Source organism: Delphinapterus leucas, chromosome 10 (assembly GCF_059928025.1).
Source record: "Delphinapterus leucas isolate spDelLeu-1000000601 "Yukka" chromosome 10, BTC_Dleu_Yukka2, whole genome shotgun sequence".
Taxonomy (NCBI): domain Eukaryota; kingdom Metazoa; phylum Chordata; class Mammalia; order Artiodactyla; family Monodontidae; genus Delphinapterus; species Delphinapterus leucas.
Window position 1 is genome coordinate 7,187,381 of NC_143138.1, and position 27,558 is coordinate 7,214,938.

The following is a 27,558-nucleotide window of genomic DNA, read 5'->3' on the forward strand; positions in this document are numbered from 1 at the left end:
AACAGGTCAGACTAACACCTCACCTGATCAAATACTTGTATTTAATTTGAACATGAGGTCACCTTACCCCACAGGCTTCAAGTGAGATTCAAAAAATAAAGAAAGAAGAGCATTTCTATGTGTTTTAACCTAAAACTTGGCATAAATTGCATGTAACTGAAGTATATGACTGAAGAATATTTTACAGGACATTTGAATTTCTTTGCTCACCTTCGGCTGGGACAAATAGGCCATTCATTTTTGGTAAATGTTAAAAGTAGGTACAAATTGATAAGGTTTTTAGTGGACTATTGTTTCAGAATACACAAAAATTAAACTGGGATTATTAACAACTCAAATGTCAGAAAGTCATGTTTTCCACCCTAATAGTCTTCAGAATAATTTGACCTTGAAAAATTCTCTATTACATCATGCTTTAAACAAAATTAATGTCATTTTTGGAATCAGGTTACTCTCCTAACTACCCCTGTGTTGGTAGCACCACCCGTTAATCTGCAGGTAACAGTAAGCCCTTTTTAATCCTGCCTAGACTTTACTTTGTGACAGATAATATATATTTCCATATAGACAGTATGCTTCTGGGATCAAATCACAGTTAAACCAACAGTGAAAGTTGCTAAACTTCTTTTGTTTCTTCATACAACTCAGACTTAAACAGTAATCAGAATAACAATGATTTTTTGGTTTAATTAGAAAATCTTAATTAACAATAGAGACTTAACCTTAGTATTTTGATTTCCAAAAATATTTTAAAAATTAACACCATGTGAATAAACAAGACAATCTCTTTAAACCTCAAGGCAGGATTACTGATGCAGGCAGACTGAGTTATTAAACACATTCTAAATTAAATGCCTCTATGAATTTTATACTGAGATATACTGTGATAGTTTTGCATGCCAAATGTGACATTTTGTATTTTAGATTCATCTTCTGCAGTAATTTTGGAAATGTCATACAAACAAAGGTTTTGTCATTTACCAATGGAATTACTATGCATGGCCCCTCAGCCATCTCTTTGCTGGCTCTTGTTGTTGTTTCCAGTCAGCAAGCCATAAAAAATTTTTATCTCTCTGAAACACAGCAATTTGGAAGATAATCGAATGGTGACTAGGGGGCAGAAAGGCCAGTCTGAGGAATTATACCACAATCTCTCCTGCATTTACAACCTTCCTCAGAGCAAGTGTCAGCCAAGTAGGGAAAGGAGATAGAAGATTCATCAAATCTCAAGCCTTGTCTCATTTGCATGGTGTCAAATCTGCCCCATTGTCTAGTGAGAACCCAGCCTGGTGCCATGGACACCGTTTTGAGGAATTCCAGTGGCTTCACGATGGAGCGTTTTAGCTGTTCAATTTTAGCCTAGAATTCTCAAAATTAGTTACTAAGACCTGATAGAACTCTGTTTCTCTAAAGGGTCCCATGGGAAGAAAAGCACAACAGGAAAGTGAGTCGATGAAATTGATCTTAGACTTAACTTATTACATCAGAGGAAAAAAGTCTCAAGAGCCTCACCTTCCAGCAGGGCCAAGGCCATGCTGTTCCCTTTGATTGGTGGGTTACTTCTGTGAGGATACCAAGCTTGGCTACGCTGCCTTCTTTACAAACATTTAGGTCTGCAATTACTGGTTGACTTGGAGCTCTGCAGCAGGTATAGGAAGAGGGGAGATATAAGGAAGAGAAATTGACAATGCAGGATAATAAAAAGGTTTGCCTTTGGTACCACTGCCCAATCTGATGTTTCCCTTAAATGTTTTCTCAGAATAACTGGGAGTTAGAGAAACACATCACAGATGCTGCAGTGGATTCAAGTCGGGAGGTGAGTAGTTTTTGAAATGAGACCCTATAAAGTATGACTCACTATATGAGCTACTGATGTCCCAACAATTAAAATATGGCTTGTTTCAGAAATCAGAAATTTGATAAAATATGTTACCACTTCATTTTCTACCACCACCCTTTCAATCTTATAACTTGTTGGAGAAACTGTGGGGAAAATTATTTAAATAGATGAATAGCTGATATGACATAATCATTTTCTTTTTTTTTTAATGCAATGTCCAGAGATCAAGATCTATTTCTACCCTCAGAAAGTTCCCCAGGCTTTTTCCTCCTATTAACATTTACTAACTTGATCTGAGGTTCTTCTTTATCGACTCTTTTTTCTTTCTTCTTTTTTTTTTTTTTCTTAGCTTCACAAGTCTTAACAGCCAGCATTCCCCTGCTTTTCCAAATTCATTCGAATTAAGAAGGATCTTGTATTTCACTTCTCCTGACTTAAGCCTAGTTCCAGCAGCAGGGCCATCTGTGACAATGACAGTCCCCCCACCAGAGGAATGGCCTTTTTGGATCTCACAGCTGATTTAGTTTCCTGGGATAGAAATGATTCTCCTTAATTTAGTTAGAGCTACACTGACACAAGAGTTCATTAGGACACACATTTGCCGGCAATTCAATCTCAAATTAAATACACTTTGTTGTAAATTTTATTACTTTTAAACTACTGTATCTATTGTCTGTAATGGCCCTATTATACCGTTATGAAGGTAAACCGATTTCATTAGTAAACCTCAAACATGTTATGTAAACCACAGTGAGATGTTTTCCTCAGTTTCTTTCTTTGTTCCCTTGGCAAGAAAGGTAAGGCACTCATGAAATATCCTAAAGACTTAATCTAAATAATCAGATGCTGAATTCATGATAATCATCCTACGAGGGGAAAAAAAAAAAAAAACCAGCCTTCTCATTTGTAATTCCAGTTCTTTGTAATTAGAGGTTTTCTAAAAATACCTTCCCTAGTTAAAAAGGAATGCAATGCACATCAAAAGGTTAATACACAGCTTCAACATGATACCAGGTACCTAGAGATAAGTCTAGTGATTTGCGTCCCCTTGGAGCCATCATGCTCTAGACCAGGAGCCAAACTAGACATCAGCTCACTTTTGAATTAGGGCTTGTGGCATAGTATGCTTTTTTCTCCTTGTATACGGCACTTATTAATTTTGTAATTATATTAATATATGTGTATGTTTGTGCACTATATAAAATCTAATTTTATAAAAATCCCCCCACTAAAGTCACCCATTAGTCCACATCCCAGAGATAAACGGTGGTAAAATACTGAGGTCTATTCTTCACAGCTGGGTAGCTAGACACATTTTTTTTTCCCTTACAAAATGAGACTGATGCTGTAAATATTTTGTAACCTGTATTTTCCACTTTGTGTATTATACATATTTTCCATGAGATTACTCTTTTTCTAAGTACAAATTTTTAGCAATGTCTTAGTATTTAATTTTAAGTGTCTACCATAACTTACTGAAACAATCCCTTGTTGTTGGATATTTAGGTTAGTTCCAATTTTCACGACTGTAAGTTAGCCTATAATTAACTCTCTCTCACGTATAATGTGACATCAACCTCCCTGGTCATTATGGGATAAAGTCCTATCACTAGAAATGTTGGACAATAGCCAGGACATGGAAGCAACCTAAGTGTCCATCGACAGATGAATGGATAAAGAAGATGTGGCACATATATACAATGGAATATTACTCAGCCATAAAAAGAAACGAAATCGAGTTATTTGTAGTGCGGTGGATGGACTTAGAGACTGTCATACAGAGTGAAGTAAGTCAGAAAGAGAAAAACAAATACCGTATGCTAATACATATATATGGAATCCAAAAAAAAAAAAAAAAGTTCTGAAGAACCTAGGGGCAGGACAGGAATAAAGATGCAGACATAGAGAATGGACTTGAGGACACAGGGAGGGGGAAGGGTAAACTGGGACGAAGTGAGAGAGTGGCATGGACATATATACACTACCAAATGTAAAACAGATAGCTAGTGGGAAGCAACCGCAGAGCACAGGGAGATCAGCTCGGTGCTTTGTGACCACCTAGAGGGGTGGGATAGGGAGGGTGGGAGGGAGATGCAAGAGGGAGGGGATATGGGGATATATGTATATGTATAGCTGATTCATTTTGTTATAGAGCAGAAACTAACACACCATTGTAAAGCAATTATGCTCCAATAAAGATATAAAAAAAGAAATGTCTGGTATGGGAGACATGTTAGTCTATACCTTATCGAGCATTGAAGGGACACCTCAGCAACATATAATCCTGCCCACACAGCGTATTTTCTCAGGTGCTGAACAGTATTCACAGACAGGTCTCACTCCAGATGATACTTTATTTTCACTGCTAGTAGGATTAGCAGCTAAGGAGAATGGTAATGAATAAGCAGCACTGATGTACAATGAGGTTTCTCAACCTCTGCATTGTTGACATTTTGAACCATGTAATTCTTTGTTCTGGGGGCTGCCGGGTGCAGAATAGAATGTTTAGCAAGATCCCTGGCCTCTGCCCACTAGATGCCGTTAACAGCCTCCTCCCTAGGTCCAGTCACGACAATCAAAACTGTCTCCAGTCATTGCTAAATGTCCCCTGGGGGCAAAATTGATCCCTGCTGTGAACCACCGATGTACAGTATTAACTCATATTTATTTAGTGCTTAGCATGCTCAAAGCACTCTTTGAAATACATTATATTTATCATCTCATTTAACCCTTAAAATAATCCACCAAGGTATTATTATTCCTGCTTAACCGATGAAAAGCTGATGCTGAGTGAAGTTGAACATCTTGTTCTAGGTCACATAGTCAAACAGGGCGAAGCCCAAGATTCAAAGTGAGACCATCCAGCTTGAGAATCTCCTCTGAACCTACACCCACCACTCCCGCATCTCCTGTACTGCGGAGGGGCAGAAACTGCCACATCCCAGTCGTAGAAGTTCCTACACAGCATCAAGGATTTGGATATTCTCTGAGAGATATATCTTATATAAATGAAAAGGCACAGATAAATCCCAGGGGGAAATGGGGTCACGGGTCTCACAAACCTGAACCTTCCGGCTGAATCAAACTAAGGGGTGCCTGTCACCTATAATTAGCCCATATTTAATCCATCGCAAAACAAACAAACAAAAAAATAAAATGCATTAAATGTACCACTAAGGGAACGTACTTCTCAAATGTTTTGTCAGTCTTTAAACATGACATAGGAAGGTATTCACTGAGTCCTTCCCCTTCAAATTTCAAATCCTGCATAAAAGAAAACAGAGATAAAAAAAAATTATTCAAAATACACTTGAAACATCTATGTAAAAGTTGGCTTTTCTAAGACCAGGGTATGCTGACTCTTAAAAGGTTAAGGTTCTAAAAAAACAAAACAAAAAAAAAGGTTAAGGTTCCAAATAAGAACATGGGAATTATACCATTAGTAGCCACCTTATCATGGAATCTGAATTTTATCACCCCACTTAGTTAATTTTTGGCCAAGAAGGTAGAGAGAATAGTAAACGATCTGAAAAAAAGGAGAAATGCCTTGTGGATACCAACACAGCTTTCTTCATCTTTGCAAGACTATTTCTTGCAAAGAATATTTCTCTATTCTTGCTCTCTCTCTCTCTCTCTCTCTCTCTCTCTCTCTCACACACACACACACCCTATAATAGTAAAGTTTAACAAACTGGAAATGGATATATGGCTGGATGTGTAGGATGACAGTGATGTTAATAATAATTGTGATCATATAATTTGTCATACAATCTGGGACATTTGGGGAGTTAAGGGGAAATTTTAATTATTCTAGGACAACAGGCATAATCCAGCACTATCCCTTGCAAACTATAATATAGAGTAATCCTATTAAAGCATTCCTCCAGATGTTCTGAAAGGGTATCATATAGGCAAATGTCAACATATTTAGTGAAAGTGAATAAGAGAATGAGAGAGAGACAGACAGACAGACAGAGACAGAGAACTGATAATGGAAGCTGCAGCCCTTCATAACCTAATCTTGGAAATGACATACCATCACTTCTACTGTATGCTACTGGTCATACAGATCAATTCTGGTACAATTGTGGGAGGGGATTACAAAAATATATGAATAAGAAGAGGCTGGAATCATGAGTCCATAGTAATTATGAAATCCAGACAAATGTTGGAAGTTCCTTGGTTAAGTCTCAAGATCTGGGAGTAATTCTCTGTGGCTCTCAGCTGTGTCCTCTGGATTCTTGGTTCCATCTTCTGGATCTTCCTTCCTTTTTTCATGAAAGGTAGCAGAAGTTTGCAGCTAAGTAGTTTTCTCACCCTTCTTCCTGCCAGTAGAATTTTAGAGCCCAGGGGCCTCTTTTTATTTTGTCCTCTCTCTCGTCTTTTCAATCAAAGCAGGAGATTTCTCTGCTTATGTAATTCCATTTAAGACTTTTTAAGTCTTTCATGACTCTTAGTGGATTCTACTGCATTAGACAAAAGCCAAACCCACGGATTTCTTCAGGAGAAGACCTTCTCTATCACAGGCTTCCACTGACAGGATGAGGGGCCATAATCTTAAATCCCCCAGAAATCCTGTTGCTTCATTCAGAGGAACTATAAGGCACACCCTTGATCCCTTTAGAATGCCTTTTGTCTGAGTGAATACTATTCTGAGGCATCACCTCTGACATTTCTGAAGTCTTAACAAAAGGTTTGACTGTCACATTCTTAGTTTCATCCTTGAGCCATATTTTCCTGGTATTTGGTCTTTGCATGGAAGCCATTTCTTCATTTTATCACCACCTACCATCTTGCAAGGCTGAGAATTTCTAAAAAAAAAATCACGTCATGACTCATTTGGTTTAACAATCCTTCCTTTAGTTGATCTCTCTCTCCTCACATTTTAAAATAAGCAGCAAGGAGAAACCAGGTGTCACTGACAATCCTCTGGTTGGAAATCTCCTGAGCTGGACCACCCATTTCATTAGGTTCTTTTTCTACTTTCCACACAACTACAGGCAACAGTGCTGCAAAAGTCTCTGACACTCTGTAATAAAAATTTCCCTTCCTCCAGTTTCCAATAAGCCTTCACCTCACATCCTTCTCAAAGATCATGAGGCTTATAGTAGCATCTTCTTCAAGGTCCTTTAGCCTTCTCTAACACTCAACTCAAAGTCCACTACACAGTTTCAGTGCACTCTCACACTTTAAGTTTTGTTACAGCAACACTCCACTTCCAGGTGCCAAAGTATGTATTAGTTATTTATGGCTCCATAACAAAATATCTAAAACTTAGCAGCTAAAAACAACAAATATTTACTATTTCACACAATTTCTGAGGCTCAGAAGCCCAGAAGCCATTTAGCAGGGTTTTCCTGGTGCAGGGTCTCTCATGATACTGCAATCAAGCTTTCAGCTGGGTCTGCCATTGTCTCAGGGGTCAGCTGAGGCTGGAGAATCTGTCCCTAAGCTCAGTCATATGTGTGTTGGCAGGTCTCGGTTTCTTGCTAACTGTTGGTCAGAGGCTCCACACATATCCATGAAAAGGTACAGGAAATTCGAAAGATTGCAACATATTTGTATAGAGGAGAAAAATTTGCCAGGGTCATATGCCAGCAATAGATGTCGTGTTGGCTTGTTGAAATTGTGTTTGGCTTGGATAAAAAAATTTCTTAATGCAACTCTGCCAAGAGGGTTTCTAAAAGAGGTATATGAGAGCCATTAAAATAATAGATATTTTCAAGTTTATTACATACTCATTCAAGTGAGAGTTCATAAAAGCAATGCTAATCTACACTTATTGAGCACTTATACCATTCTAAGCAGTGTACTTTATTCCGTCTCTCATTCTACAAGCATTTGTTGTGGGTTTGCTTTATGCCAGACACTGTGCTAGAAGCCAGGAATACAGTGGTAAACACACACACACACACACACACACACACACTGGAATACTATATCTGACATTATACAACCTTGTATCTAATAGATATAATAAATAGAAAACAAATGAGAAATGAATAAAACAATGGCAAGTATGGTAAGCACAATGGAGGAAACACTCCAAGGGATACCATAAAGAACAGTTTTAGGGGACACAGTCGTAGGAAGGTGGTCATGGAGACAGTGATTTTTAAAATGAGATCTGAGAGTGAGGGAAATAATTTAGTCATGCAGAGATTAGGAGAAATTGATCATTGCAGGCAAAGAGAGCAGCATGTGCAAAGGTCCTGAGGTAGGACATGGTTTTGGTATTATAAAAATACTGAAAGCAAACCCCAAGTCTACTGTTGCTCCTAGAAATGAACCTACCTAAGGAGACAAAAGATCTGTATGCAGAAAACTATAAGACACCGATGAAAGAAATTAAAGAAGATACAAACAGATGGAGAGATATACCATATTCTTGGATTGGAAGAATCAGCATTGTGAAAATGACTCTACTACCCAAAGCAATCTACAGATTCAATGCAATCCCTATCAAACTACAAATGGCATTTTTCACAGAACTAGAACAAAAAAATTCACAATTTGTATGGAAACACAAAAGATCCCGAATAGCCAAAGCAATCTTGAGAAAGAAAAACGGAGCTGGAGGAATCAGGCTCCCTGACTTCAGACTATACTACAAAGCTACAGTTATCAAGACAGTATGGTACTGGCACAAAAACAGAAATATAGATCAATGGAACCGGATAGAAAGCTCAGAGATAAAGCCATGCACATATGGTTACCTTATTTTTGATAAAGGAAGCAGGAATATACAATGGAGAAAAGACAGCCTCTTCAATAAGTGCTTCTGGGAAAACTGGACAGCTACATGTAAAAGAATGAAATTAGAACACTCCTAACACCATACACAAAAATAAACTCAAAATGGATTAAAAACCTAAATGTAAGGCCAGACACTATCAAACTCTTAGAGGAAAACATAGGCAGAACACTCTATGACATAAATCACAGCAAGATTCTTCTTGACCCACCTCCTAGAGAAATGGAAGTAAAAACGAAAATAAACAAATGGGACCTAATGAAATTTACAAGCTTTTACACAGCAAAGGAAAACATAAACAAGACGAAAAGACAACCCTCAGAATGGGAGAAAATATTTGCAAATGTAGCAACTGACAAAGGATTAATCTCCAAAATTTACAAGCAGCTCATGCAGCTCAATATCAAAAAAACAAACAACCCAATCCAAAAATGGGCAGAAGACCTAAACAGACATTTCTCCGAAGAAGATATATAGATTGTCAACAAACACATGAAAGAATGCTCAACATCACTAATCTTTAGAGAAATGCAAATCAAAACTACAATGAGGTTTCACTTCACACCAGTCAGAATGGCCATCATCAAAAAAATCTACAAACAATAAATGCTGGAGAGGGTGTGGAGAAAAGGGAACCCTCTTGCACTCTTGGTGGAAATGTAAATTGATACAGTCACTATGGAGAACAGTATGGAGGTTCCTTAAAATACTAAAAATAGAATTACCATACGACCCAGCAATCCCACTACTGGGCATATACCCTGAGAAAACCATAATTCAAAAAGAGTCATGTACCACAATGTTCATTGCAGCACTATTTACAATAGCCAGGACGTGGAAGCAACCTAAGTGTCCATCGACAGATGACTGGATAAAGAAGATGTGGCACATATATACAATGGAATATTACTCAGCCATAAAAAGAAATGAAATTGAGTTATTTGTAGGGAGGTGGATGGACCTAGAGACTGTCATACAGAGTTAAGTAAGTCATAAAGAGCAAAACAAATACTGTATGCTAACATATATATATGGAATCTAAAATAAAAAAGATGGTTCTGAAGAACCTAAGGGCAGGACAGGAATAAATATGCAGACGTAGAGAATGGACTTGAGGACACAGGAAGGGGAAAGGGTAAGCTGGGACGAAGTGAGAGAGTGGCATGGACATATATACACTACCAATTGTAAAATAAATAGCTAGTGGGAAGCAGCTGCATAGCACAGGGAGATCAGCTCGGTGCTTTGCGTCCACCTAGAGTGGTGGGATAGGGAGGTGGGAGGGAGACGTGAGAGGGAGGGGATATGGGGATATATGTAGGCATATAGCTGATTCACTTTGTTATAAAGCAGAAACTAACACACCATTGTAAAGCAATTATACTCCAATAAAGCTGTTTAAAAAAAAATAAGTGAATGGACAAAATACTGTGATATAGCCATACAATGGAATATTTTTCTGCAATAAAAAGGAATAAACTATCCAAAAAAAAAAATACTGAAAGAAGATCCCCGAGACTTAAGTACAACTACCAGAAGAGGATATTGGGAAACTGGATTAGAAACATAAGCAGGAACTAAATCCTGCTAAACCTAGAGGTAATGTTAACAAATCTACATGTTATATACAATTGGGAAGCCAGTAAAGGGTTTAAGCAAATGAATGATATTGTCTGATTTAAATATAACATGATGAAATTTTGAAAATATTAAATCATGTTTATGCATTCCTCTCTCCTATAACTCATGTTTCTCAGCAAAATTCAGCTGTTGTGGCTTCGAAAATTGGAGAGGGAAAATGCCTCCTCAGTGTGGAAGGCATTAGAAAGAAGTCATAATAAAAAAGCAAGAGGAACCGAGGAACCTCCCCCCCTTTTCCTCCCAGTGGACTGTGAATTGGAAAGGAGGTAAAAGTGAGAGAAGCAGGCAGTCGAGTGTACGTGTGTCATGGCTTTCTCTCTCCTCAACACTTCCTCTCCAAGGCAGAAATTCTGCAGGAGATGAAGGAGTGCGAGATAGTTTGAGGAGAAATTCAGGAACAGATAGGTTATGCCAGGTTGCCAATTAAAACTGAGAAGAGATCACGTTCCATAATATCCCACGCACCATCATGGCGGGTGTGATGTTACTGCGTCAGAGTAAAAGAGGTGCTTTGTTGTCTTTAAGCACAGAGAAAGCCCAAGTTTAGGGTCTGTATCAGTGAGGCTCCTGGTAGAAACAAATATACTCTCAAAATTAGATGATTTGAAGGGGAAAGATTTATTTACAAGGGCATTATTACAATGCTGTGGATTCAGAGACAGGCTGTTAGCACCACTAGGCTTGAAGGGATGAGAAGACAGAGAAGTCACCAGACCCTCCAAAGAGGGAGTCATGGAGAGTCACCTATTTTGTGTATAACAGTGACCCTGGGTGGAGGGAGAGATAGAGCCAGCTCAATGCAGCCTCAACTTCACAGGGAGAGAGGAACTAGTCCCGGGACTTCTATCTTCCCTTCCTCCTATCCCTTAGCAAGACTTCCCATTGACGGAAAGCAACCGGAAGCCAGAGGGCACAGGAGCCCTCACATTTCAGCCTCGTGTGGTAGAGAACACCATGGATTTAGGCTAGTAAGCTTACCAAGGAGCAAAGGGTACATGGAGAACAAGCAGCAGGGTGAACCATTCAACGAAGCTATAAAGTTTCACTGATGGATTGGATGAGGAAGACATCAGAGCCTCTGGCCGCCACCAAGAGGATGGAACTTAGGTGACGAGAATTAACAAAGCCACTGAAAGACACTGTTAAGCCCTTTTGTATGCATCATGTCGTTTAATCCTTACAATAGTTTTATGATGCATACACCGATAGTGTCATATTTATTTTACAGATGGGCAAATCGAGGCTTAGAGATCTCAGTGCACTTGCCCAAGCTTACAGTATGTGGTGGAGCCTGGAGCAGGCTCTCTGTGGTTCCAAAGCTCAATTCTTGACCTGTGTAACTGGTCCTTCGTACCATCAGATTGCCTTCCTGGAGGGTACATGCACAGAGTGACATTTTTTTCAATCACTTGACCCTATATATTTTATTTTCTGTTACTAGCTCATGAAAACAATTAAGGTTTAGATCAATGGATCTATATGGTCCTTTGGAAATAAATAGAAAGGGCCAAAGAGCAAAACTTTATTAAATCTTACAAAATTTCCCTCTGCACCAACCATTTTTCAAAAAAGATCAAACAGAGCGAATGTGGTTTGCAAAGCGAATGTACTCCCTCATAAAGCCAGCTATTTTCAAATCTTCTCAGGTACTTGAGAAGCATCAATTATTTATTAACAGTGAACTAATTAAAATTTATCTCTTCATTAAAGGAGATTTTATCACAAATTTTATTATGTAACAATTATTTCATGCAGCTTTAGTCATATTTCATCAGTTATATAAAAATAATTCTTCTTTTGTATAAAAATTTACTTTGGAATATTTCACAACCCAGACTTTCCACCATATCCTATTAGTCTGAATAAGTGATGGTTTGCTATAACTGGGGATTACATGGGGAACAATTTGACAAAAATTATCAGTTTGATAAATGAAAAATTGAGATAGCAATGTTTTACTTATTTGCATAACAATCCAAACAAAATTCAAAAAATCTCTTAACTAGCTATCACTAAATAATTTAAGTATTGATTTTCCAGAATTATCTCTTTAGATATCCCTACCCCAGACAAACTTTTCTAACAGAAGTATGCATAAAAAAAAAAGATTCAAGACGGGCAAGATTTTTCTAGATCTTTGTTTCTTCAAAACAACAAAACAGGATAGTCACTCCATATGCTGCTGGATTTTCCATAAATATGTATACATCCTTGAAAACTATTTCTGGTTCCTTAATTCTTTTTTTTTTTTTTTTTTGACGAGTAATAAAAGTCACCAAAGAACCAGTTTGATTCTGCAAACTGGGTAGATGCCTATTTTTCATTTTATCTACTACTGAATTCTGTACTTGGGTGTTAATATTCAAACTCATGGTCTTGCCTGTGATAGTGGCTAGTGTAAGGAAGAGGGGAGAAATGAAAGACATAATTAAATTTTAGCCAATATTTATTGAGTGTGTATAACATGCTTGACACTAATCTAAGACTTTATAAGGATCCACTGAATCCTCACATTAACTATTTCAAGTAGATACTACTATTATCCCCACTTTACAAGTGAGAAAATTGAGTAACAGCAAGGTTAGATCAAGCCTAGAGAATTGGCCTCTAGAACATATGTTCCCAATTCCTACACTAATGTATTCTGAGATTTATAGTGTGTGATTATATTTTAGATGATTTGAATTAACTCTATTTATTCAAAAACAGTGGTTAGTAGGCAAACATACCATATGGGAAATCATTCCACACTGCAATTACATATTTAGAAATAACAACAATCTAAGTCTATACGGAAAATCATCTCTACACTGGAATTCTATATATCAAATTTAGAAAACCTCAGTCAATATCAAACAATAATATTAACATTGCCTTTAAATTAAATGTCAAGTCTTCAAATTTCTTCTAAAAACTAAAAATTTTCCTGAGCCACACCAACAAACAATATAAGCAAATACATTTAAGTAAAACCTTGCATGAAAATGTATGACATTCTACATTTCTATGTAGAAATACTTTATCTTGTGATTTGACTATTTTAATTTTCAGTTTAAGTACACAAGTACCAGCAACTTTGACACTTGTCAATCTTAAACATATACAACAAGAATATGCATCCATGATATAACTAATAATTCTACTAGGATGATTGAAAATGTAAATATATCACTGAAAAAAAAGAAACCCAAGGTTTAAAATTATTGGTAAAACGAGAATTATTCTTAGAAGGGCAAAACCTTATTAAAACAATTCACTTTAAATATATCATCTATATTACATGATTAACAGCATTCATAAAGTGACTTAGATTGAAGAATTACCCTGATAGGCATCAAGGTGAATAATATGCAATAATGTCTTGAAAACACCTAGTTTTATCTCACCACATGAAATCCATAAGAATGTTCAGGTATTTTAAACTCTATATTATGTTTCTCAAATACCAGAGTGAGAAGTGAAGACACACTATGGTCAATGAAGAATCCCCCCAAATTCCTTCTCCATATATAGATCATCCCTGAGGGGCTTAACACACTGTGATGTCAAATTCCTTCAACGTATTAGCTACACGGTTATTTTGTTTTTTTGACCTTGTCTGCTACTTTAAAAGACAGAAAACATCAAAAACTCTAAAATGAAATAAAATGTAAAAAATCTCTAGTCCCCAGTGCTAGAAATGAAGATCATGTTCAAGTTTTCACCGTGAACAATGAAAGTTACCTTTAATTTGCTGTTTCATTCTCCACTCCCTTTTACTCAGAGTGCTCGGGAATCACATCAGGACCTTATAAGAATGGGTTTTCTATTAATATGTAGTGGAAGGTAGAATAAAAGACACGGGTTGAGGAAGTATACAATATGATTCTAAGAAACATAAAATGAATATAAAACAAGTATTTGGGATGAGCCGGAGTAGAGAAGGTATAAGACCTAAGGAATCATGAGTACACCACTTTATAAATTCATGAAAGATTCCATAAGTGACAAATTCCTTGAATTCATTTAATTTTAAACAATTTTTAATGACTGCTTTTTTGAGATACACCTAAGAGCTGAGAGGAAAAAATATGTTTCTGATGTTAAATACAAAATCGTGCTTTGTGCCTCTCAACTAGAGGAAAGTAGCTACCATTGACCTAATACCATTAAAATTGTTTCTACAGGTTTCTTGCCCTTTTTTTTTGTAGACACTGTATTTTAGAGTAACAAAACACCACAGTTGGTCAACAGAAGCTGTATCTTATGGAAGAATGACACCTAATAGATTTAGATTAAATGGTATAATAGAGCCATAATTTTGAAATCCTTAATAAAATTATTGCTACAGGCAAGGATTACCAATTGACATAATAACCTTAAAAAGTGAATGGCTGGGAGTTCCCTGGTGGCCTAGTAGTTAGGATTCTGGGCTTTCATTGCCATGGCCTGCGTTCAGTCCCTGGTCGGCGAACTGAGATCCCGCAAGCTGCACGGCGCGGCAAAAAAAAAAAAAAATAGTGAATGGTTGATGAGGAAGTGGATATTGTTTGATACCAAAAGTAATATGACACGGATTATTTTTTTTTGTCTCAAGGGGGAAGCAATAGATGAATCAAGCTACCATCACCCTAATCCAATGATCAATTTTAGCATCATAAATGGCAACAGATACTATTCATATCTTGATGTAACAAAGTATGGAATACACAGTATTGTCTCTGATGTATTCCAACCAAAGATATTTATCTTGAATCTAATCATCCTTTTTAGGTCAATTTTCATATTATTGGAGGTACAGGGAATAAGAGAACAGGTTAACGTCACTAGGAGGAGACAATGGGACAAATTTGTCTGGAGAACGTCTATGGTGCACCTGACTCAGTCAATGTCAGGTTTTGACTTACAGAATACCAGATGCAATGTACGGTCCTGATTGGGTCCTGGCTTAGACAAACACGTAGTAAAGGACACTTTGGGAACAGCAGGTGAAATTTAAGTACAGACTGAACATTCGATAAAATTAAGGAACTTCTATAAACTTTATTAGCTATGTTGTTGATTTTGGCTATGTTCTTATTTTTAACGGCATAATGAAGGTTAAATTTTTCTAACCAACTCTGCATGCCTCTTACAAAAATAACACAGTCATTCATGAACTCCCCCTCTTCTGAGGTGTGTCCACTGAGATGTCCAGTCATTTCTTATAATGGAGCTGCCAACAGAAAATGGCCTTTGGTAAGGGACTGGTACCCATAGTGCCCTGCTTCACCGGGTACTGCTAGAACTAGTCAGGGGAATTGGAACCATGAGAAGAAGTTTACATATTTTACTTCTGACTTAATCTTTTAAAATATTAAAAAATGAGTTTGAGGTTGTCAGAGTGGAATGTTGGGTCAAGGAGTCCCAAACAACATAACTTCTTGATTATTACCCTAAATTCAGCATCTTTAAGCATAATTCCTTAAAGGCATAATTCCTGTTTTTTCTATTTCCCTAAAATAGTCCTGCTTCATTAGTTCTCTTTATTGAGCTGATCCAAGAGAGGACAAATACAGCTGGAAAACCTGTTAGTCCACTTAAGAACATGTTTTTAAAATACAAATTTCAAGAGGGAGGGATTAGACACCAGAGTCTCCTATGCATGCTCTCTGTTTGAACCTTCTTCATAGATATTCTCTATCTGTGAAAGAAAAAGTTGAACAGAAGTAAACTAATTATCATAGTGGTCACAGTAATTCTCTAAAAGCTCTTCATCATCTTAGCAAATTTGTTATATCTGTGAAGCCTTATTGAACAGTAAAATAGGATGGAGTCATAGCTAATAATTTTTTTTATCCTAAACTAAAAAATACATATATATCAGATTCAGTGCTTCAGGTTCTTTTCAGAAAACCTGAAAGCCTGTAATACATCTTTTACATTATATATATACATATATATTAAAGTTGGAAAGGATTTTAAATATGAATTATTCACTTCATTGTGTAAATTTTCTTCTTTCATATTCACAAAATCTCCAAGTTGATGATGTGAATTTTAGCCCACACAAATTACCTTAGGGATATTGGATCTAAGAAGATGTAGCAGCAAGAGGAAACAAAATACATTTTAGATATCAAAAAGCCATTTACTAGGTGGTTTTTTCACTACCAATAAATATATTCTCTGAAATGAAGCTACTCAATGAAAAGGAGGAACGAGGGTTTTGGGAAGCTTGTTTTAATATTTATAAATTTATAATTTTCTCTGCTAGAATTATATTTGTGGGGATTTTCAAACATATGGGTTCTTTTTTTTAAATTTATTTTATTTTATTTTTGGCTGCGTTGGCTTTCTCTAGTTGCAGAGAGCGGGGCTGCTCTTCCTTGTGGTGCGCGGGCTTCTCACTGCAGTGGCTTCTCTTGTTGCAGAGCACGGGCTCTAGGCGCATGGGCTTCAGTAGTTGTGGCATGTGGGGTCAGTAGTTGTGGCTCACGAGCTCTAGGGCGCAGGCTCAGTAGTTGTGGCTCACGGGCTTAGTTGCTCCGCGGCACGTGGGATCTTCCCGGACCAGGGATCGAACCCGTGTCCCCTGCATTGGCAGGCAGATTCCCAACCACTGAACCACCAGGGAAGCCCCAAACATATGGGTTCTTTTTTTTGACACCACATCTGTCTCTCCCTTTTCGTTGAGGTCGTTCATCTTAAGGCTTCCTTAATACTGTACACTACTTTCATCAACAATTCTTTCAGGAAGGAGTTGATATTCACTAAGGAGGAGCGGGCTGATAGTTCAACTTGGATGGCATGTTTATTGAGGGTTTTGTCATAGAAAAGGAGAATCATTGGGAAGCTTCAAGTATGGAGAGATTTGAAGTGAAATAATAGAACTAAAACATGGAGCAAGATGAACAGAGGAGTGAAAACAGATTATTTGAAATCATAGATGGAGATGATTTCTAAATTATATTATAGAACCAGGTAAAATCTTCAAAGGACCTGTGGCATCTACACCAAATAAATGAGAATCACTTTTAACAATGGTGACATATTTTATACATACATACACACAAACACACATATATGTTCTGGTCTTTCAGTGTCTTCATTTCACACAAAATGACATTTACATTTTAGGTACTTGGTAAATGTTTCTTCCGTATTGTTAACATATATTTCTGAGTCCCTACTACATAGACAATACAAGAAAAAACCCTTGTCCTTAAGAAAATTGTGAGTAAATTTGAAACGAAATACATTTAATCTGCAGCATAGGATTAAGTGATGAATGAGTAAAAAGAAGTCAACAGATAAAATGGGGAATTCCTGACTGGAATTGTTTTTATACGGATAATAAGAGTACTGGATTGTTATTATATGATTTAATTGCTAATATTTTTATTATTTTAATACCATTTATTGGATCGGGCTCTTTAATTACACACAATAGTTGTGGCAACATTATTTGATAAGAATTATTATCCCCATTTTACTGAAAATTGGTAACCTGAGAGCTTAATTGAGTTGTCTGAGACCACATGTCATAAGATTTAGAGTCTATCTGAATCCATTATTCTCTGACTGTGAAACACAAGTTCATCACTACGCCATGATATTTCCCTCAAAAAATAATTACCTGAGCAGGAAACACCTACAAAAAGCTATTTAAGGTTTTTGACTCAGGAAATGAAATGTTCATCGTTACACCTTAAACACTAATTCTGGAATGGATTGGCGCAAAGACAGAACAGAGGCAGGGAGAGCTGCTAAGATTTTGTTAAAGTAGTTTATGCTTGATACCTGTTACCTGGTAGGCATTCAACTCCCTTAGAAAGAGACATTTTGTTAACATTTGCACTGTTAATATTTACACTGTTCAGCAATAAAACATTTTTACATTTATTTAAAAGCACTGTAGTTATGCTGCAATTTACTTTCCTTTAATCACCTGTGGGGGAAAAAACTGAAAAGATCAGATATTTACATATCTCTCTTTTGGTTACGATTTTTAGAAAAACAGTATCTTCTGAGGTTATTTCAGGGGGATTCCAAACTGCCTATGCATTTGCTTCAGATCACAATCCATACCCTTCCTCCGCCACCCGCCCCACCCTTTCTCATTCTTAAAATTCTTGCTTCTGCATTTCTAATTCCCAGCAGCCATCACCCAGTCCTTCAACAATTATATATTAACGACAAAAATGACAATAATCCAAATCACTCAAAATGTTTATAGGTAGCGATGATCATTACACACGCTAAGAGAAGTCAAATGGCGTTTTCAGGGAGAAAGAAGAAAGTGAAGGCCAGGAATAGGAACGTGACCCAGAGGAAAGCTGAAAAGCTACTTTAATGACAAAGTGGAGATATATATCTTCAGTCCTTAGAGAAAACCGGAAGATGAGTACGATCGTTCCTGGACGGTGAGTGTACAGAGCCCTTGTGCCAGGGAAAAGCCATCCCCACCACCAGGCTGGACACGTGATCCCGGATGGAGCCCATTAGCATGATCTCAGGTTGTAGCCCAGTGAGGAGCTCATGGATTGAACACGTGACCTATGAAATCCAATCAGACTGCAGTACGGGACATTTGAAACTTAAGAAAAAGCATCACATGGATTTTAGCAACCTAAAATCATTCATTTATGTCATCATTCGTTTACAATTTCAGTGCCTGTCCACTGTTTGACAATGTACTAAGTGCTAAATAACATTGGAATATGACCTGGAAGAAAACAGATTAAAACTGACGTCGAGAAGACTTACCAAAGGTCCCAGATGGCTCTAATATTGTGATTTCTCTTGACTTAACTGCACTGGGGCAATAATTAGAGGATGCATTCTTCTACAAGAAAATAAATCCATGCTCTACGCAGTCACATGCCCCAGTTCTACAGCTCTGGCCTTATTTTATTTCTCCTTTTTTTTTTTTTTTTTTTTTTTTACCTTCACAGCAGATTCCATATGCCTAATTTTAAGTTTCCACCATTTATTTCATTTTTAAAAAATCTTCCAAAATTTGCTACATATTTTGGAAACCAAAGAATATTTGACAAACTACCTTTAGTTTATCTTTAATATAAAGTATATAGATACATATTAATTGATTGATAATTAATTAATTAATAATGTATATAAATAATACAAACTCCTTAATATATCTCTCCAGACCACTAGATGAAGTTTTGTCCCAATGGGTGCACTTGTGAATGACTACTCATTAACTTTCAGCATGATGTTCTGTTTTCCCGTAAAGCTTCACATTTCCTTAAACTTTGCATACCTGGTTGTGTGTATTTGAATAATTTAAACCAAAGGCATTAAAACAAAATTTAACATGCAAAATGCATTGCAATGCATTCCTTTGGTTCCAATCCATTATGTAATCATCTCAGATCTAGGACCACAGAATCACAGAAAATGGAATGTCCACATTTGTATTTTTACAAAAATAATTAATTCAACTTCACTGATCATCCTCTTGGGACACTGAGTGCATTAACATTTTAAACAATAATTCAAGTCTCCCACCTCATTCATCTTTGTTTGTTGAACTGTCAGAAGTTTCACTTGGTAGAAACTGGAGTTTGTCAGATATTCTACTATTCTGCTTTATCTCAATATGACTTTGTCTCTTCTCTTAAATTTCTCTAGCAACTAGCTGAGATTAGTTCTGTTGCTTCATAGTATGGGCACGGCTCGGTCAATTAGGTTCAAATTCCGCCTGCTCTTATTAGTTGTGTGACCTTAGGCAATTACTTAAGATCTCTGAGTCTTAGTTTCCTCATCTGTAAAGAGCAAGTGATAATATTTCTCTATTTTATAATGTGAGCAATAAATCAGTTAAGATATATAAAGTACTTGGAATACGTCATGACAGTTAGTAAATAATAAAATATCCATGTCTAATTTAATTATTCATCATTACAATTATTATGTTACACCACGGTGATACTGGACTCTGTAAATATATATTTGCATAAAATATATATACATATATAAATATATATATGTATCAGCCTTTTTTGTTACTCTATCATTTGTTTTCCTTGTTTTCATCTGGTAAGATGAGTCCAGGGATATGAATGAATGAATGAATGAATGAATAAGCCTTTCCTACCCACCACAATGCTGGCTGAACATCTTTCATACTTGTCCACTTGTCCCTTCCGGGCTACTCCTGGCTAAGGAAGTAGTCAGGAGCTGTTCAGCATTTGGCAGCGTCGTCTACATGAAAAATGACAAACTGCTGAGGAAACAGATCTAAATGGGGACATCCTAGGAATCTGGCAGCCTTAGATAAAGAGAAAGGAGAAATTGTCTGGTTCTACAAAATTCATATTCACCAAAATACCAGCTCTTTTCAGAAATCTCTGTCAAGGTCACAACCATTCATCTAGAATCCTTGGGGTATTTTACTTCCCAGAAGTAATTATACGTTTGTGATGGCCAGGGCACTCTATGAAGGGTTTACCTGAGTTATCCCTCTATTTTCTGCTTTCATATAAACCTCACATCAGTCTTGGATATGGGGACTATTATTCTTCCCGTTTCACAGACTGAAATGGAAAACTGAGTCACAGAGACGTCAACTTGCTCAAGGTCACACAGTAGGAAATGGTATCTCTGAGATTCAAACTCCAGTCTCTCTGTCCCCAGAGCCTGTGCTCTCACCTACACGTCACACCCCTGACTTACTGTTCTATGTCATACAACCAAATGTCATTTCTAAGAACTCCACCTAACGGACAGTTAGGTGAATCCAGTAGTTAAACTTTAAAAATGAAACTAACACAATGATTATAACTGACCTTTATGTAGCGCTTTATATTATTAAAAAACACTTTCAGATACTATTTCACGTTTGTCTTTCTCCACATTAGGAAGTAAGAAGGCGAGGGTCGTTTCCATTGTTTTACAGATAACACTGAGCTACAGAGCATCGTCACACAATGGGCTGTGCTTCAGACCATACAAGTGGAACATGGTATAGCAGGATTCCCAGTCCAGTCTGTTCTTTTGTGACTTGGTAAATTTTTTTTCTTATGTTTTTATCACATGGCACAGAGCCCACCTGTCTGGCTTACAGTTTTGAAAACAATAGGTTAAACGTCTCTGCCTGCTTTTCCTAAAGATATTATGACTGATTCCCACAGGCTTTCCTATTGTTCTGGTTAATTCACATCTTTTTTCAATCTAGGAACACTAGGACAGCCTCACAGAGACCAGCCATTCCCTCCCAGGAACCAAGCCTGGGATGCCTCATTTATCGCTGCCTCAGGTGGTACACTAAGGATGGATAAAGACAGGACAACAACATCATCCAAGGAAACAGACCACGCAAGAACTAATGCTCACAATTCACCTGTATAGGTGTGTTGTAAAAAAATTAACTCATTACTAAAGTCACAAGGCTCATAATTCATGTGCCTGATTACTCTATTGGTCTCATAAATGCACCAAGACATAAAGTAAAGCAACATTTAAAGAGTAAGAAAAGTGCCTGTCCCATCGAGTCAGCGGCTACTGTGTTACTGCTGACACGTCCTTGACTTTTCTCTCTGCTCTGTAATTCCCTGCACTTTCCTTCACCTACACTGCCTCCAGGTGTTGATCTGACCTAGACTGTCCAAAGTCTTCTGGCAAGCTTTAAAATCAGCTAAACTTCCCCCTGTTGTCTGAACTATGAGATTTCCTCATAGTTGTTTACCTTCAACCCTTAGTGTATAGCTAGTTGACCTCAACAACAACAACGTCTCCAGCTATTCTTCTCCAATACTTTCTTTATTCATTACCGCTTTGACAATGGAAATGGAAAATAAAAATAGAAAAATTACGTTCCAAACATTATCTGCCCCCCATCGCTGCCTTTCTAAGTGTGCTTCCAATCTTAACTGATTTCGTCCCAGTCAAGGAAAAGTAACTGTGATAAATAATAAGTGATCCAACCCCACAGGCTTTCCTACGTCACTACCAGTTCCTAGTTTACTACGTTATAACCTGGTTTGAACTCATGCTCTTTTCCTTGTACTTTTCTGAGCTTTTATTGTATAGCAGACAATTTCCTAGATGCTGAGGTACTCAGTAGAAAAGGTAAAGCTCCCCGTTTAGGAGTGTATCATTTATGAAATTCTTATCTGGAAGCCAACAGATAATTAAGTGCTAGAGTGGAGATTTCTCCAAACTCGGTTAGAACTAAAGGACCACCTGACTTTCTCTGGGAGACGTCAATAGGTCAAGGTTTCAGAAAAAGGGGACAACATGTCAAGGGCAAGGAGGCTTATTCCTGCAACCATGAATGATTTGATAATTGCTAGAGTATGAAAGGTGAAGGGCAGAAATGTATGAGGTCAAGTTGGAAAAATTGACATGGGTGAGAGAACAAAAGGTCAATATATAGTTCATTGAATATATTTCAATGTAATTTTGTTTGACCTTTCTTTCACTCTTTCAAAACTATTCAGTGTCTCTTCTGTGCTAGGCATTATAGATAATGGGGAAGCAGTTACAGATTTCAAACAGGAAGCGATCAGATTGGATTGTCATAGCAGCAGGCTGAGGACACCGCAGAGAGATGGGTGAAGCAGGTATAGTGCAGTGCAAGGTGGCAGGGCTGTCACTTTAGGGATGTGGCCATGGGGCTGGAGAGGAGGAGTGAGATTACAGAAATGCAGGGGAGGTGAACGAATAGGCCTGGACGGCTGATGTGACTAAGGACAAGGCAGGAATTGAGGGTGACTTCCGGGTTTCTAGTTTGGATAAGCACATAGAAAATGGAGTAATTTTCAATGAGATAAAGAATTCAAGAAGAGGAGGTTGGAGGTGGGAGGGGGGAAATAAAAAACAGGGGAAACCAGTGATGGTGTCGTGAAGGCAGTTTCGTACACAGCTCTGGAGAGCAGGACAGAGATCTGGGTTGGAGATAAAAACTTGAGTCTTCAGATAAAAGTTGAAGCTGTTGTACTGGGTGAGATGCCCTGCAGTAAATGCATGGAGCAGAAAAAGAATCTGGGTTAGAAAGAGTTTGAGGAAAAACAGCATTTTAAAGATAGGTGGTTTGCTGTACAGCAGAAACTAACACAGTACTGTAAAGCAACTATACTCCAATAAAAAATAGTTTAAAAAAATAAAATAAAGATAGACTGAACAAGAGGACCTAGAGATTAAGAGAGGCCGTAAAAGCAAGTAATCAGGGAGTTTCAGTAAAGTAGCATGTTTCTAATGCTTTGAATGCAATAGCTCAAATAAAATATGAATTTAAAAGTGATTGACTTGGTAACTGTAGGTCATAGAAAGAGAAACTATCCCAGTAGCCATACTGGAAACTAAACATTAGAGGACTGAGAAAAGACTAATAGGAGAAAGAAATGGAGAAAGCAAGGGGACATTATTCTTTCTAGTTAGGGGATGAGGATGATAAATATTTATGGCCATCAGGAAAAAAAAAAAGGATAAATGGTCAAGGAAAAGTGTCCGTTCTTAAACTGTGGGTGATTTGAAATAATAGTTTGGTAAAGAGGGAAGAAATTTAAATGAGAGTTTGAAGATTCAGGCAAGACAGACTTTTGCTTCTACTTAAGTCAAAAAAGTCTCAAGAGAATGTCCCTCCCACCTGAAAAATAAAACAAACCTGGATAATCTGCACAATCACAGTTTTTTATAGCCTATTTCAGAGCTAAGGTCAAAAGAAAGCATAATCCAATAAAATACAGAAAATTATTATTCACTCCTGGGAGAGACCTTTATAATGTTTTACCATTTATATTTTTAAAGATATATGTCTTTCAATTTCTTTAAATGTCTATTGACTAGTTGAAGTAAAATTATAATAATAACAATGTATTGGAGATCATAGTATATTTATAGAAGTAAAATATACAACACCAAGTGCACAAAGCACGGGATTTCACAGTTAGAAATATACTATTGTAAAATTCTTAAATTTTTTTGTGAAGTAGCAAAATGCTTTTGAAGGCAGACTATGATAAGTAAGACTAAGATACATATTGTAATCTCTAGAACACCATTAAAGAAAAAAATCTCCAGGAGGCATGATAAAAACATCAATAGAACAGATAAAATGGATACAAAAAAAGAAAAACCCGCCTACTTGATTCAGCACGAAACAGAGCAACAAAGAGCAGACAAGGCAAATCAAATAACAAGATAATATATTTAAACCCATGCATATTAGTGATTTTAACAGATGTAAATGGTCTAAATATCCTTATACAAAGGAAGAGATTGTCAGACTAAATTAAAAATCTAAGACCAAACTATTCCGGCTGGCCAAAAAGTTCGTTCGGGTTTTTCCGTAAGACGTTAAGGGAAAAACCTGAACGAACCTTTTGGCCAACCCAATATATGTCATTAACAAGAAACATACCTTTCGCATAAAATTTTGAAAGTAAAGGAATGAAAAAGTAAAAACCATGCAACACTAAGCATGGGTAATCAGATGTGACTATATTAACATCAGACAAACTAGACATCAAGATACAGAGTATGACCAAAGATAAAGAGGGGCATTTCATAATGATTAAAGGGAAAAACAACGATCTTAAAGGTGTGTAACAATAAAGCTTCTAGACACATGAAAGAACAATTGGCAGAACTAAAAGGAAAAAGAGACAAATTCACAGTCATACTTGGGGAGTTTGATAATTCATAGAAAAAGACCAAAAAAATCAGTAAAAATGTAGAAAATGTTAACAGTACTATCGAATGATTTGACCTATTTGACATTTATAGAACACTACATCCAACAAGAGCATAATGTACAGTCTTCTCAAGGGTACATGGAACATTCAATAAGATAGACCATATTCTGCGCCTTAAAACAAGTTGCAATCAATGTCAAAGGATTAACATAATGCAGAGTATTTTCTCTGATCACAAATGCATTAAATTAGAAATCGACAACAGTAAGATATCTAGAACTCCCCAAATATTTGGAAATTAAACAACATGCTTCCAGAGAACCCATAGGTCAAAGGCAAATTGAAAAATATTGAACTAAAAAACGAAACTAAATGAACTAAAAACTAAACTAAAAAATGAAACTAAATGAACTAAAAACTAAACTAAAATTGAACTAAATGATAAAGCATAACATGCCAAATTAGTGGAATACAGCAAAAAAGTACAGAGAAGAAAATTTAGAGCACTTAAAGTCTACATTGTAGGGAAGACATAAAATATAAAAATCAATATATGCTTTCACCTTAAAACTTAAAAAAATAAAAAAGCAAATTAACCCCAAAGTAGGCAAATTCAGGTACTCAGGAGTCTGACTCCTTTCATGATGTTTGACGGCTGACCGCTTTCAAGCCGTACCTCCCTGTGCTCCCCTTCTACTCCACAGCACAATTTCCAGAGCATCATCTAGGGAACTTATTCAAAATGTAGGTTCCTAGTCACCCTCTAATCCCAATAAATCAGAGCGCCCACCTTATCATGCACCCCAGTTGGTTTAATGCTCACAAACATTTAGAAATACTGATGTAAAATATAATTAACCCACAAAGAAGAAAATCTTCACCATATCATGAACTGGGGATTATCTGCTATCTCTTTAATAACTAGTATATGTAAATTAAGGTAGCATCATTAAAATTTGGGGGACTAAAAGAACCTTAAAATGATGAAATCCAGCCCTCTAATTATGCAACTATGAAAACCAAGATCCAGACTGCTTGAGGGTTTTTCCCAAGTAATAGGGAGCTAGTCTGAACTTTGGGGCTCAGAACTCAGACCTCCTACCTCCTAAGGATGGATCTTCACAGGTCATTTCTCATTTTCAAAATATAAAATGTTGATTCTCACCTAGTACAATTCGAACGTTTTATTTGTGATTTTATTCTGCCACAGATAATGGAATTGAAACCAAATAAAAACTGAATAAACTAAAGAACTGAAAAATAAAGGTCTCTCCGTGCAATTACAGGCAGTCAAGCACTGTTGAAATCAACAGTCCATCAGAAGAGCGCTGTTGGCAGCCTAAAGCGAAGACATCAATTCTTTTCTCTTTTTGAACTTCTAGAAGGGTAACTCTTTGTATTGCTATTCCAAACTGTTACTTAATAGGATACATGCAGGGCTTTAACCCATGGGCTGCCACATTTTTATTTTCATTTTTGGCCTTTCTACCAAAGAAATGTGTGGGAGATGGCTATTAGAGTCATTTGCTCTGCCTGGGGGCTAATTACTCTATTTGGTTCATTTTTGAAAATATTATGTTACATCCAAAGGCAAAAAAATTGATGGAGTCTTGTTTCAGGTTTGCTTATGTAATTTCGCACAGATGAAATTAGTTAATCAGAAATTATGCTGGCTAAAAGAGATCTGTTGGTTTCTAAATCTACAGTGGAAAATTGCTTTTTAAAAAATAATCTAAATGGCATGCTATTTAAATATATTTTAGTCAGTTCTCTCAAAGGTGAGACTTGAGTTGTAATGAGCCGAAAGGAAAGCCACGAGGAATGAAAGAAGCCACAGATACAAGAATTGGAAAGAGTATGCCCATGTGACCTCCTACAGCAAAATGCTTCGGCATCTGCCTCAAAGAATGGAATAAAATAAACTCTGAAGAGTCAAGGAAAGGGTACAGGGGCATCTGAGAATTCTGGGTGAAACATGAGAAAAGAATAACAAGCTTTCAGCTTCGATGTCCTCACCTAAAGCATGGGGATCATCACACCTATCTCCCACGGTTATGTGCAAAAAGAAAAAGAGGTAACAAAAGCTCCTGTCCCAATGCCTGGGACTCAATAAATTTAAGTTCAATATATTAAAATTCTATCTACTGTCTATCATCTATCTATCTATTCATCCATGTATGTATCAGTCATATATGACCACATTAATGGGAAATTATTATGGTCACTAGAGTGGGGGAAGCTGAGATTACCATGCTACCGTTGCCTTATGGCTAGAAATAGCTGAGAGTTACATGGCTGAGCCTTTGGGTACCATGAAAAAATTGTTCACTACATCATTTTCTTTATTTTCAGAAACCGGGAATAGAGCAGTTAGACCACTGGTTCTCAATTCTTGATGCATATTTGAGCTTCTTAAAATACCCACTCCCCTACCGCTACCCAGAAATTCTAACTTAATTAATCCCCGTGTGATTCTAATGTTCTGCCAGAGTCTAGGACTGGTGACTTAAATGGTCTCAACAGAATTCAAAAATAAATTAATGTGTGGTAATTGCATAAAAGTATTTTTGCTTTTAATTATGAACAATGTCAAAATATATAAAAGAGTAGAGAGAATTATATAATGAAACCACTACATACCCATTATCTAGATTTAATAATGATTAAATTTTGCCGTATTTGCTCCATTTATATGCATATAT